The following is a 13,015-nucleotide window of genomic DNA, read 5'->3' on the forward strand; positions in this document are numbered from 1 at the left end:
CATCTTCAGCCAACACTGAGCTATTAGGTCACCTCTCCCTGTTCTTAGATCCCTTAGCATGGTTTAACAGTCCTGAGGAGATATCAACAAATACAACCTTCATAGGCATATCGATGAACACAGAATTGAATATCAAAAGAAAGGGAAAGAAGCATAAAGCTACAGGGCTGGCCTCAGTCACTAGTTATTAGCGCAGAGGAGTATTTGACCAGAAGATGAGGAGACCACTTGTCCAAGGTACCTTTCCGTAAGGTCCTTAAATATTTATGAGGAAGGTATAACTACAGCCTTTCTAGTAAATTGCAGATCAGCATGTCAATATGTCAATACTAATGATACTACTTTACCATTAAAGACATACTTAACCACATACATTTCTAACTAATTCCTACCACATTTAGACATTCTGTAAATGCACATTATACCTGCAATCAGAAACCTCTGTCATTTGGCTTTATTCCACAACCCTCCTAACATTATTTAGTGTACTACAGAATCTTGTTGTCACTGTCACCTTTTTCTTTTTACCTTTTTCTTTTTATTTTAAACCATCTTTAAAGCAACGTGTCTTCCACTCTTCACTAAACAGTTCAGAAAATATTTCAGGTATGCAGCAGAGATCCAGCTTCACCATCTTGAATTTTACAAACATTCCAGAAATGTCAGCCCAATCCTCATTGGCTATAATATGATTTGTTAGTTAAGTACATTTAAGTCTAGTCAGAGTTGTACCAGCTGTTAAGAAGAACTGCTGCAGCTGCTATGCAGGAATTGATTTGCTGACCATTTATTTATGCTTTTGTTGCACCTTTAAATAGAGCTGAGACAAGAATTAAAACTACAGCAACAGGTAGAGAAGTCATGCAATATTTAACAGTGGATTAAAATGCAAGTCAAATTCCCAGCTGAGTACAAGTTGGGGGAAGGGGAAGCAGGTATTTTTATTAGTAAGGAGACTGCTTTCACAAAAGAAAAGCTAGGAAACTGAAAAATTAACTTCACACATCATAATTCAGTGCTTTTTAAGATTTCATAATTATATCACCTTTCCACGTAAAGTGTGAGACTGAGAAATTACCTACTCGTGTATACTACACACATATACACAAATCTAGTATCTAAACAATCAAAAATTATCAGTATCCATTTCTTAACAGTTGGTAGAAAGCACTGGTAAGAATTCATTTGGAACTTAAAATGTTCCCCCTTTCTACACATCAAACAGGAGAATGAACGTTCCCCCAAACATGAGAAGGCTGTTAAAATCTTTCTGCTGCTTATTACAATACAAATTTTTTTTGTTTCTGTAGTAAGCACTTCAGATACTGTTTATTTAGCAGTATAAAATATCCCTCCTGCATAGAGACTGGCAGCTTTCTATACGGCTGTCAGAGAGCTGAGAGATTGAGCCATTGTAGCTAAACAAAATAAAAATACGTCAAAATAGAAGACAACAGTGCAAAGTGCTACACTGTGCATGCGTGAAACACTACAGATATCAGGGTCTATATTTTGATACAAGAATGTGTTTTTCTCACTAGAATTGTAAAATACAGAGAAGTCTAACAAATGCAACAACCAATTGTTATACTGGCATCCATCTGATAGCTACATATTAAGCTATATAATCCTTTTCAGCTGGTTAACAGCATACTGCAAAGGGGTGGGAGGCTATTTATAAACCTCAAGATATGTGAAGTAAAGAATGTCTAGATTATAGGAAAGAACAGGTACTCAGTGGAAGATGTTGCACTTAGCTGCTATGGATGCCACCTTGACCTTTTATTTGTTTTGATTCTTTATATATATATAAAAATATATATATATAAATATATATGTGTATATATATATATATGTATATATATGTGTGTGTGTATGTATGTGTGTGTGTGTGTGCGTGTGTATATATATATATATTTCTTTTTCTTTTTTTTTTTTTAAATCCGTGCCTGTACTTTTAATTAGCAGGCACTGGCTTTTCCTGGCTTCTTCTAACACTCATTATTTTAAACGCTCACAAGAATTTAATAAAAACTTATTTTTTTAAATGAACATTGAAACTAAAACCAGAATTTAACTGACTCTTTTGCTTGATGCTTGTAACCAAGCTATCAGCCAAGAAAAGAAATGCAGCGCAGCAATACCAAAACATTCGTACTGGCACAGCATAGGATGAGTTTCAACAGTCTTTTAGAATTTTTTTTGTTTCCTCCAGACACTCATATGGTATACTTGCCATAGAACATGCAATATGAGGTGTTTACACCTAAGACAAAAACTGTGCAAACAGGCGAGAGTCTCAGGTTAACAACTGAAATGCCCTTGCACTGGATCAATGCAAAGACAAGCAACAATACTTCATTTGGCAAAAACAAGGGATTCATAATGAAATATGTTGTCTGATTTCTCTCATTTAGCTGTCACCTCCAGTTTGCTGCCATTTTTAGTTACTCATTTAATTATGTGATTTATTTCCTGTGTTTTAGAAAATCTGACCAAGGGATCTTAAGTTCTACATCACCGTGGTAAAAATTGTATGCATTTTTTGTTGACTATTACTTTTTTCTTTTAGTACTCAACATATTTGGGTCAATAATAATCAAAATAGTTGCCATCCATCAGGGACGCTCCATAATTTAAACAAGAAGAATTGAGGTGTCCTGCCCACTGCCAAACATAGATAAGCAGCAGTTGAAAAACACAATAAGAATGTGCTTTGCATTTACAGGAAACATTACTCCAAATTTTAAGTAAAGTAATAATGACTTTTGTTGATGAATAACATGGAATTTATCTCCTTGGCAAACTGTGGTGGCTGTAGGTACATTTTCCACTTCAGCAGAGGCATCAGGGATTGAACAAATTTATTGAAATTTAATAAGCATTACCAGAGTCATATTTCATGACACAGCTGAAAAACACAGACACTGTCTCACAAGATTGAATAGTACTGAATATTACTACAATTCGCTACTTTCTCCTTTCATACTATTCAAAACATTGTAAGGTAGTAAAGTTAGTTGAAAACATTAGATTTTGGTTAGAACAAGTAGAAAAGGAGAAATATTCTCTACAGAGAAATAGTTGGTTTGGACCAGTTTGCCTTGGAACACAAATCTCAGCACTTACTTGCTAACTGCGTTGTTTTTAAAACCTCTGCTCCTTTACAATTTTTTTGTTACATCCATGAAAAAAAAAAAGCCAGAAAACAGGGAATAAAGTAAGTACTAAAGAGATGACTGAAAGCAATGCTTTCCACTAGTATTTTTTGTTATTCATCTATGCACAGGATATAAAAAGTCAATACCAATTAACCATATGTAATATTACACTATAAGCTGCACTAAATAGAGTTAATGCACAGTTTTATATGGACTTGAAAAAAAATAAAACATAAAACACACCTTACAGTAATTTGGTGAAGATCTCAACTTGCTTGTCCAGGAGAGAAGAACAAAATCCTGGCAAAATTTCCAGAAAGTTGAAATTTACACTGTTTTCATTAGCCACACAATGGACAAAACGGGAGAAAATGCTTTCAGCAAAATTGATAATTTAAGAAATGCTTGTTTTAGGTTTTATAGCTATTTCTTAAAGTATTTTAACCAATAAAGGAAACCACAAAATGTCCACACAAGTTAAAGAAAGCATTATAGCAGATTAATAAATCAGCACAAAGGGCAGGTTATACCATTAATTACAATTCAAACACAGCTTCATGCACAGATCAGAGCCAAAATACTACCAAAGAGAAGCAGTTAATACATCAAAAATCACTCTATCAACTGAAATGAAGCTCTTGTAGTTCAAACATTCTTCTGAGACTGCTTGGAAATTAAGGATTTTGTTGGTGGCTGCTTTTTTGTTGTTTGTAAACATTTTGCCTGTTCAGAGATGACTGAAGTACCACAGAAATTGACAGCGTAGAGTTGTTCTTAGACTCAAGAATTTATAAACCAGTGCAAATTACTTTATTGCATACAGTTTGCTGAATACCAAACGTTCAGCAGATAATACAGGCTCCTACAGAAATCAAAGATATATGGCTACTCTACAGATTACAGTGACAAATGCATCAAGAAAAAAATGTCAGCCCTGCAGCAGCTGTTAAAACGTCATACTGGTCCTCCAATTGCTTTCTGTCCCTCCGCCACTCTTCGTTTATTTCAGATCTCATAATTTCTCTAAGCATAAACCATTAGCGAGTACAAGGAAGGTTCTCACTCTAACCTTTTCAAACAAACTTGAATACCAATTTGGCTAGAGATTTGAAGAGCATCCCTTAAAATTCAAGGAAAAAGACTTTAATCAATCAACAAAACTAGAAAATAGCTCACCAGAAGAAGTTGTATTTTCCTCACGCTTGGATTCACTGTTGGAACCAAGTTTCATAACCAATAACATCACCTTTTACAAACAACACTTAAAACATCAGCGTCCGCTGATAAAAAGTTCAGAAAATACCTCTGTATCACTTGGGACTAGAGGCATTTGGGCTAAGGATCACATCAGGCAACAGCACCTGCCACACAGTCAAGAGCAACATAAGGAACAAATGGGATACTTAAGTGGGGCAGACCTCCCTCTTAAATGGCATTAGTATTAGAATGTATTTGTTACTCCCCGCAGACTCAGCACACTAAGTATTCTCAAGTATGCTTTCACAACTTCATAACGTCATTGCGATACAATTCATGAGCTCAAATATTATTTCTTTAATTCTTAAAATATACAAGGTATATATTAGAAAGCTCATTTTTATTCGGAGCACTAAGATCCAGAGCAAAATTTAAGTGCTTCATTGGTGCTGATTTCAAATTCTAGAAAAAAACTGTGAGGAAAGACACTGCTTCAAGTTAGTTCTAGAGAAACGGGTTTGATTTTTCCTACACAAAGCCATCTAGTAACCTGATAGGACAGTGTGAGTCACACTAGCAAGTTCCTTTGCAGTACTGAAAGTGTTCTACACAGATTCTGAAACTAGAAGACCATTCAAGTTAATACAATCTCGTAGCTATTCACTACTTCTGATCAAATCTAGAAGAGATTGCTTTCCCATAAGCTACGTAGCTGACATTTCCTCTTTTGCAGGGAAGGGCTGGAGGTCTGTTCACAAACATGCATCTCCAAAAGCAGCACGCATATGTTCAGAAGGAGCTACCTAATGTGCTTGGCAAGGACCATAAGGAAATAAGGAAGTTGCATGTTCTGAGACACAGGCTGTGCTCTCGCTGCACAAAAGGTGCAATACTGCAATTAAGTCAGATATCAGTACAGCCAAATTGGGCACAAGTATTTTTATTTTCTAATGTGACTAGTTGAGGTAAATCCCTCATTTGGAACTGGAAGACTGACCTCAATTACTGGTAAAGTACCAGAAAATTGCGTGTGCCTTACTCAGATAGGTCTTGAGACTATAAAAGAATCTCTTTAACAGGAAAACAGAGAACAAAATCAGCACTCTTTCCACACAAAACAAATAGACATCTTTCTGTAATGAAGGCAACAAAAAAAAAAAAAAACCAACACAAAACCACCTGCTTATTAAATATTGTCTTGTAGTCAAAACTATGACCCAGACTGCCCAAGTCAATGCTTTCTTACTTTTATTTTTTTTTTACTGTTAAACTTTTCTTACTCACCAGGCTCTGAGATTCTTGACTTCATTGTCCACACAAAATTGCCAACTCCATAAATTATAGTACTGTCCATTATTTCTGCTGTAATGGTTCTAAACATCACAATGAAAAACAATAAAGCCCTCTACGTTAAGGGAGATTACTCTCCTTCAAATGCAAGGGACATTTTAACAAACAGGTTGTCAAGGGTTTACAGGAGTTCAAGAGTTAATGCTCCGTGCACTACATGCTGTTATGATTTGGAATACTGTCAGCCAAAAATTATAAAATTCTGACACAGGTTTAATTACTAAGTATTTCAAGAATTTTGCATGAGAAAATTGAACCAGGTAGCTAAGTGCTTAGATATGTCACAAACTATATCAGGAATAACCACATGTTACAGCCAGAACCCATACATCAATTAGCAAGTTTCATGGTCATCTTATAGACTAAGAAAATTAGTCAAGCAGCAATTATTTAATGCCAGCTCTGCCTGCAAGTGATGGCATAAGGACAATTCAGCAACAATATAGCTAACCCTCAACAAAAGTCAGGCAGAAAATTATCTTAAAATCAACTAAAAGCAAAGCAAGTGGAAAGTATTTTTCAAAAGCAGTGCTGGTATTTAAAGTCAAGAAGCATGCTGCAGGTCAGTACAGAAGAGGAAGAATTCTGCTACCTACAGAGAGACTGAGAATCTGTATTCTCTAAATATTTAAGAAATCACACCTCAATGACAGTGCAGAACATTTCCAATTGGTTCTGCATGCTTGGTGTCATTAGCGACTAAAATGTGTAGTACATAAACAAGAAAGAAGTCCAAGGTTGTAAGTGCTGATTGATATCAACCCCAGAGCGCAACTATTTGTGATGTTATTACAGTCCAGCTGAAAAATATGGCTCTGTATTGCAAGAGTCAAAAATGTCATTATCAAAAAATCCAAAACTTGATTCAAAATATTAAACTATCACAGTAAGGTAAAAGCAGCTTTGACTTGCAGTTTTAAAGACCATTACATTTATTTTAAGTCATTCACTCATCTTACTGTATTTTAATGGCATAGTTCAGAAAAAACAAGGGGAGTGAATGGCAAGTTCCTAAGCTTTTTAAGATAGTGATATGGAAGCAGCTATAATTAGGAAGCAGAATCTCACAGAAGTGTGAGGAAAAATTCTATTCTTTTTTTTTTCCTGATTACTCAAGTGACACCAAACACACACTCAGTTTAGCAGAGTTTTAAATGAATTATTACTCTGTTTAAAACTCTGTAAAGCGTTGTGATAATTGTTAGACATTTCAGGAGATGAAAGGCATGAAGGATAGATAGCTTATGTGTGATCCCCGTAATAGAAGAAAAAACAAAAGTAGTGATTTCTTTATAGCATAAACTTTTTCTGTTTTGTGCATTCAGAGCAGAGAAATATATACCACATTCTTAACACATAAGCCATTTGGAAATGTTTAATTACTTGTTTTTGAGAAGTATCCCTACATCATTTCATAGATTGGACACAGATTTCTTCACAGAAACATCAAGTCCTTCTGTTCCAGTTACGTTCATTCCTTAGTTTAAAAATCACTTCCAATTTTTAGCAGCAGGAGGAGGGAGAACCTTAGCAAGGAACCACAGTATAACTCTCCATCAGACTGCAGAGCAGCAATAGCAGCACCCTCTGCTGCTGAAAAATAGAAAAATATTAACACACCAGTACACGACAACCACCCCACCTCCAGGCAGCATCCAAGCATCCTCTAAATTGAGTGTAGTGCCTGTAGGCTAAATAAATGCCCACTTTCTGAAAAGAAGAATGGCTCTAATTATCCTTTTCTTTCCCCTGTATCCCTAAAAGGCTTTTAGTTTACTACTGAATTTCTGACAGTAAGTTTAGACTTTCACACAGAAACTCATTTCAATTTACACAGACATGAACTGCCCAGTGCCATCTTCCCTGTGGTAGCCACCGAGTTTCCTTCAGCTTTAAAAATTGATATTATCCTTCCACACAAAATCAGAATACGTATTTTATATCCTTGAGCTCTGTAAGCTTGGAACCAGCACCTCAGAGTAAAAAAAATCTTCTCCCAGCCTGCATAACATAGGAGCCCAAACATAATTATTTGAGCATTAGCTTTCTGTTTGTTTCAGAACTTAAAATTTGGGTATTTAGGTTTCAACAAACAGTTCTTCTTGTGACACATGCTCTCCTAGCTCCACTGAAGTCATTTGGTCTCCTCACCACTCTCCTGGGTCAACAAATAAACACAAAAAAGCAGCCTTGGAATAACAGTGATAGACACACACACCATCCACTGACTTTATGGCCAAACAGGCACTGTGTATACAAAACCTGAAATCAGATGAAACTAACCTAAACATAACGTTTTTACATGAAAACTGAGTTGCTTTTCAGTCCTTACCACTGCTGTACATTATATATGTAAGGAATCATCTTATTAGTTTAAGTAAAGTAGCAAGTGCCCGAATATAACAACTGCTTAAAGGATACTTTCGATGGTTTTTTTGGTCATTGGTTTTTTTTTTGTTTTGGTTTGGGTTTTTTTGTTTTATATTTTAGAGCCAACCATACACTTCTTAAGAATTTTTCTACCTGCATTTTAACTAATTGCTTTCTGATTCTCAGGAAGCTCTGGTTAACCAGCAAAACCAAAATTGTCACAGCTCCCAAACCTGTGACTAGCACTGAACACAACACTAAATCAGAAAATCAGTGCAAGGTTGAGCCTGGCAGAAAGTCTGACCCTTTCAGAGGTGCCAGACTCATTGATGTGTAATACATCCCGCACAGGCTATAGTTATCTAAGTGAAACAAATATTTCTGTGCTATGTGCTCATTTACTTTGTGACACAGAAAAACAAGGAAAAAAATGTTTAAGAGGGTTTGTCAGGCCTACAAGGACTCCCTCTTGAGCAGCACCTGTTGTCCAGAACCGTTGAGCATGGCCACGCACTGACAATCCTCCTGCTCTACCTCTTTGCTGAGATATTTTTATTTGGGTCCTTACAGAATACATGAAATTACTTTCAGTACTTTCTTCCTTCAAAACTCAATTTGTGGAAAAATATAAAATAGCTCCTGGAATCGTATCAGGAATGGGGCGGTGTGGTATTAAAGTAAGAACTTACACTAAATTCCATGATGGATTTGTTAAAGACAAATGCCCCAACTGGAACAGATATCTCCCTACAACTGTTTCTTAATGTACAAAATATTATTTTGGACAGAAGTAATAAATTACATCTTCTAGGTTCTATGCAATCTTCCTATATTTTCCCTCTTTTGCCAGAGACGAACTTCAAGCATGCAAGCAGGAGAAAGAAAGGAAATGCATCTTATTACTACAATTTGACCTTGAGCACATAATTGCCTTTGGAGATGGCATACTTTAACTACTTTGTTTAATTTTAAAAACCTGTGACAATATTTGCTGGAATGCAGCTAATCCTTCTCAGGATTTATTTACTTACTGTCAAAGGACTTGTTCTAACTGAGGTAGCTTCACTGTGAGACATGACAGAGAATTTCATAGGAAAAAAAACTAGTATTACTATACATATATACAGTGACTTCTTTTTTCAGCCTTCTACAAGACATGTCAAGTAAAACCAAAGCCAAATAAATCTGCAAATTATTTCAACTGTTTAGGAACACTTTTTTTTTTTCTACAATAATGATGTCAATACTCCTCCAAGTAAAGTAAGATAAAGCAAGCAACCAAAACCAACTCGTCTTGACAGAAACTGAAAACACTGATTAAAAACAAAATAAGTACACTGAAGATGACTCTTAATGTTAAAAAAGCTAACAAACAAGGAGTTTTAGAAATAATTAAGCAATAAAAAGAGAATGGAATAAGGTAAACATAGCATGTATTTACACATGTGCATGTGTGTAAAATTGATTAAATTATTTTCAAGAGGTAGAACAACCAAAATACTTTAGCAATTTGAAGTAATTCTAGTGGCAAATTGAAAGAAATTATAAAAGGTAATTAAGTACAACCTGGATAACCATATGCTAAAATACAGGCATCTGTCCAAGAGAAATGAATGCAGTGGCAGACACAGCATTAACAGAGCTGATAATAAAGTTGATTCCAATTTTTGCCATAAAAACATGCCAGTTGTCACCTATGGCATATACATCAGTTCAAGTAATGATAACACAGCTGATATATTTGTTATCATATGTACCATTTTAACAGCATTAACAGTTATAGAAACAGATCTAAAGTAAGCAAAAATGTTAATTTACCCAAGTAACTTCTGACTGATGGTGACTACCAAATTCTTGTCCTTGCAATGCTATAAATACCACATCTACTGAAGAATAAAAGCAATTAAGGATAGTTGCTATGAGATATCTGATGTACTGTAAATGCAAGTGTTTGCTCACGTTTCAGTTAAGAGCAACATGTTCATTCCTAAGGAACTCAAGCAATACTAAGTAATCATAGGGCAATGGCAACAGATGATATGACTAGCAAGCAATCAGCAAGAATGAGCATCAACAGCACAACGTATGCATTACGTATGTTGCCCTCCTGTGCTTATTTAATATTTTTATTTAACTGACATGACAAACAATGCTTGACATAGATTGAGAGGAGTTAACAATTAAGGATCCAATAAGGTACACTGCATAAAAGAAAACTATTTACTTTAACACAACCAAGTGTTGATTCATTTTTCTAGGTACAGAAAACACAGGCCATTCTTACAAAACAGAAAGCTCTCTGGAAAAGGCTAGCATCACATTGGACAAATCAGCCAACCATGAAATCCTAAGATACTGCTGTAGTCCAAGATGTTAATGTGATAGTTTATTATATGAACAGGTAAAATAGAGTATGAATACCTTTTAATTAGCCTTGTTGCAAGAACTTAAGTTTTAACATCTACAGTTCAGTTGAATGTTCCAAAATCAGAGCTTGAAGGTAATATCATACTGAGGGCAAAATTAGAAAAGCACGTCTATTTGACTCTGTGTCCCGATTACTTACATTTAAGAAACTTTTTACGAGTGAACTTGACCAAGTTTTTCTTTTCAGTACATGAAGTGATCAACAGCTCTTCAGTTCAACAGGAAACAGTCAGAAAGGATGAAGGAAAAAGGCAGAGTTTCAGAATGAAGGTGCAGGTGGATCTACCCTGCTGGGCTGTCTGACTTTACAAATATGAAATGTTTTCTGAAAGCCTGCCTTAGCTTGCGCAGAAGGCAGTACAGAGAGGCTTAATATTTTTTACAGGGAATTGTAACACAATCACAATGACCTTTCTGGATTCCTAAAGTATTACTAATGAGAACTCCTGAACTGTGTGCCCTCTCATTTTAAATCATAACATTTTTGTAACATCATGGTAACAATTATCTCAACTACTTACACAGAACAGTAATATTGAGCAAATACTTATTTATATACTTATATACAATCATTATTGCATAATTATTATGTAATGTAAAAAAATGTATTAAAAATGTTTTTAACACTTCCAGTTGAGTTTCAGCTTAAACACAGTGAGCTTGCTGGTGTCAAGTGGAAATTTAAGATGATGGCTGGCAAATGCAGCTGGGATACGGGAAAAGTAATCAAATTAGAAAAAGACATTCAGTAGTTGATAAGACAAGAAAAAGAAGCAAAACAGAGATATTGAGAAGTTAACATGAGTGCACAAAGAGTTCTGACAGCAGCAGATACTGTTTTATCCAGTCTCAGTATTATTCCTAGTTATCTGGTAGTCCTGAAAACACCCTATTTGTCATCAGTGTTGCTTCATACAACTAAACCAAGCTAGCAGCTGCATTGAATCAGCAGTGTGTGTCTCTGAGGAGCTGGGTTTACATCTGATAAAAACTGTAAAGTAAGTCTATCACGTTTGAGTTTCCTGGGATGAGTCGATCTTCAACAGATGGAACCAGAAATACTGCTGGTTAGTCTACAAATATCCCCTTTTTCTTCTCAAAAGCACCATACCCATTAATCACGAATGAACCAGAGTAGAAATAAACATGCTCTGGCACAGCTATATTTCTAAAACGATGCCTAAAACAGAACGTGTTCCTCTGGTTAAATTATGGTTTATTGAAGAATTTGTAAAAATTAATGCTAAAACCATGACCTAAGAGCAGTGCCAGCTCAAGCTGCCTTCTGTGCCGTCTTTTCAGGTATGCAATTAAAACTATCGAAAATGAAGTCACACCAGGAATCAAGAACAATTTCCAAAGACTGTTTTCACTACCCAGCTCCCCAGGCAATTCTTGCAGTAGCACAGCCTGGGGACACAGCACAGAATAAAATGGCAAGCGCTGCATGGAAACAAAATGCAAAGCAACTATCAGACAACACAGAAATTGTGCATCTATCCAAAATGTTTCCAACAAACTCCCTTAAGCAAAATCTCTGTGAACTTCATATCAAATATGCCCTTAAAAAAACCTCAAAATTTTAAAACCGCATTCGGCACTGGAGATGACAGAAAAAGCTTCAGAACTGATCATTGCCATACTTGCTCTGAGTTTGCATATTGTAAGTGTAGTTATTTTCAAAACATGACAGAGTTTCTGATTTAGAGGGCTGAAATATACATAATTTTACACATCATCTCTTAATATTAAATCTAAATTGGATGGATGCCAGCTGTTGCGCAATAACAAGTAGCACTAAATTACGGAAAAGCAAAGTACCACAATAAAAACAAAATGTAGAAAGCTAATTGATATGAAGTTGGACTGTACCATACTATTAAATTCCAAATTAGGAAGCATACACTTCAGTAGCCTGAACGTTGAAAATATAAAGTTAAACCATTTTCTAAAAACATATGAAAACAAAAATCTAAAAACCAAATATACTAATCAGCTATACAAATAAAAACACTAATGTAGCTTCCAGATGCAAACAGTCAAAGTATTCACTTCTTCTAATGTATCTTCAAGATCAATTCCCTATCAATACATTTATCATAAAGCGTAGAATGATTTCGGTTGGAAGAGATCTTTAAGACCATCTAGTTCCAACCTCCTGCCGTAAGCAGGGACACCTCCCACAGACCAGGTTGCTCACAGCCCCATCCAGCCTGGCCTTGAATGTTTCCAGGCAGGGGACATACACAACTTCACTGGGCAACCTGTCCCAGTGTCTCAGCACCCTCATGGTAAAGAAACTATTCTAAAGCCTTTTCCAGTTTAATGCCATTTCCCCTCATCCTGTCACTATATGCCCATACAAAAAGTCCTTCCCCAGTTTTCCTGTAGCCCCCCTTCAGTTACTGGAAGGCCACTGTGAGGTCCCCCTGGAGCCTTCTTCAGGCTTAAGAGCCCCAGCTCTCTCAGATTGTCTCCAATTATATTCATAGTCAAACAAATCAAAAATA

At 35.8% G+C, this 13,015-nt stretch overlaps 1 protein-coding gene across 3 annotated transcripts in view; it reads right to left on the reverse strand.

Moving 5' to 3' along the window:
• FBXW7 (F-box and WD repeat domain containing 7) overlaps positions 1–13,015 on the reverse strand; it is a 162,052-nt gene that overhangs the window by 83,406 nt on the left and 65,631 nt on the right. The window lies entirely within an intron of this gene.

This window comes from Meleagris gallopavo, chromosome 4 (assembly GCF_905368555.1).
Source record: "Meleagris gallopavo chromosome 4, MGAL_WU_HG_1.1, whole genome shotgun sequence".
In the NCBI taxonomy this organism is placed as follows: Eukaryota; Metazoa; Chordata; class Aves; order Galliformes; family Phasianidae; genus Meleagris; species Meleagris gallopavo.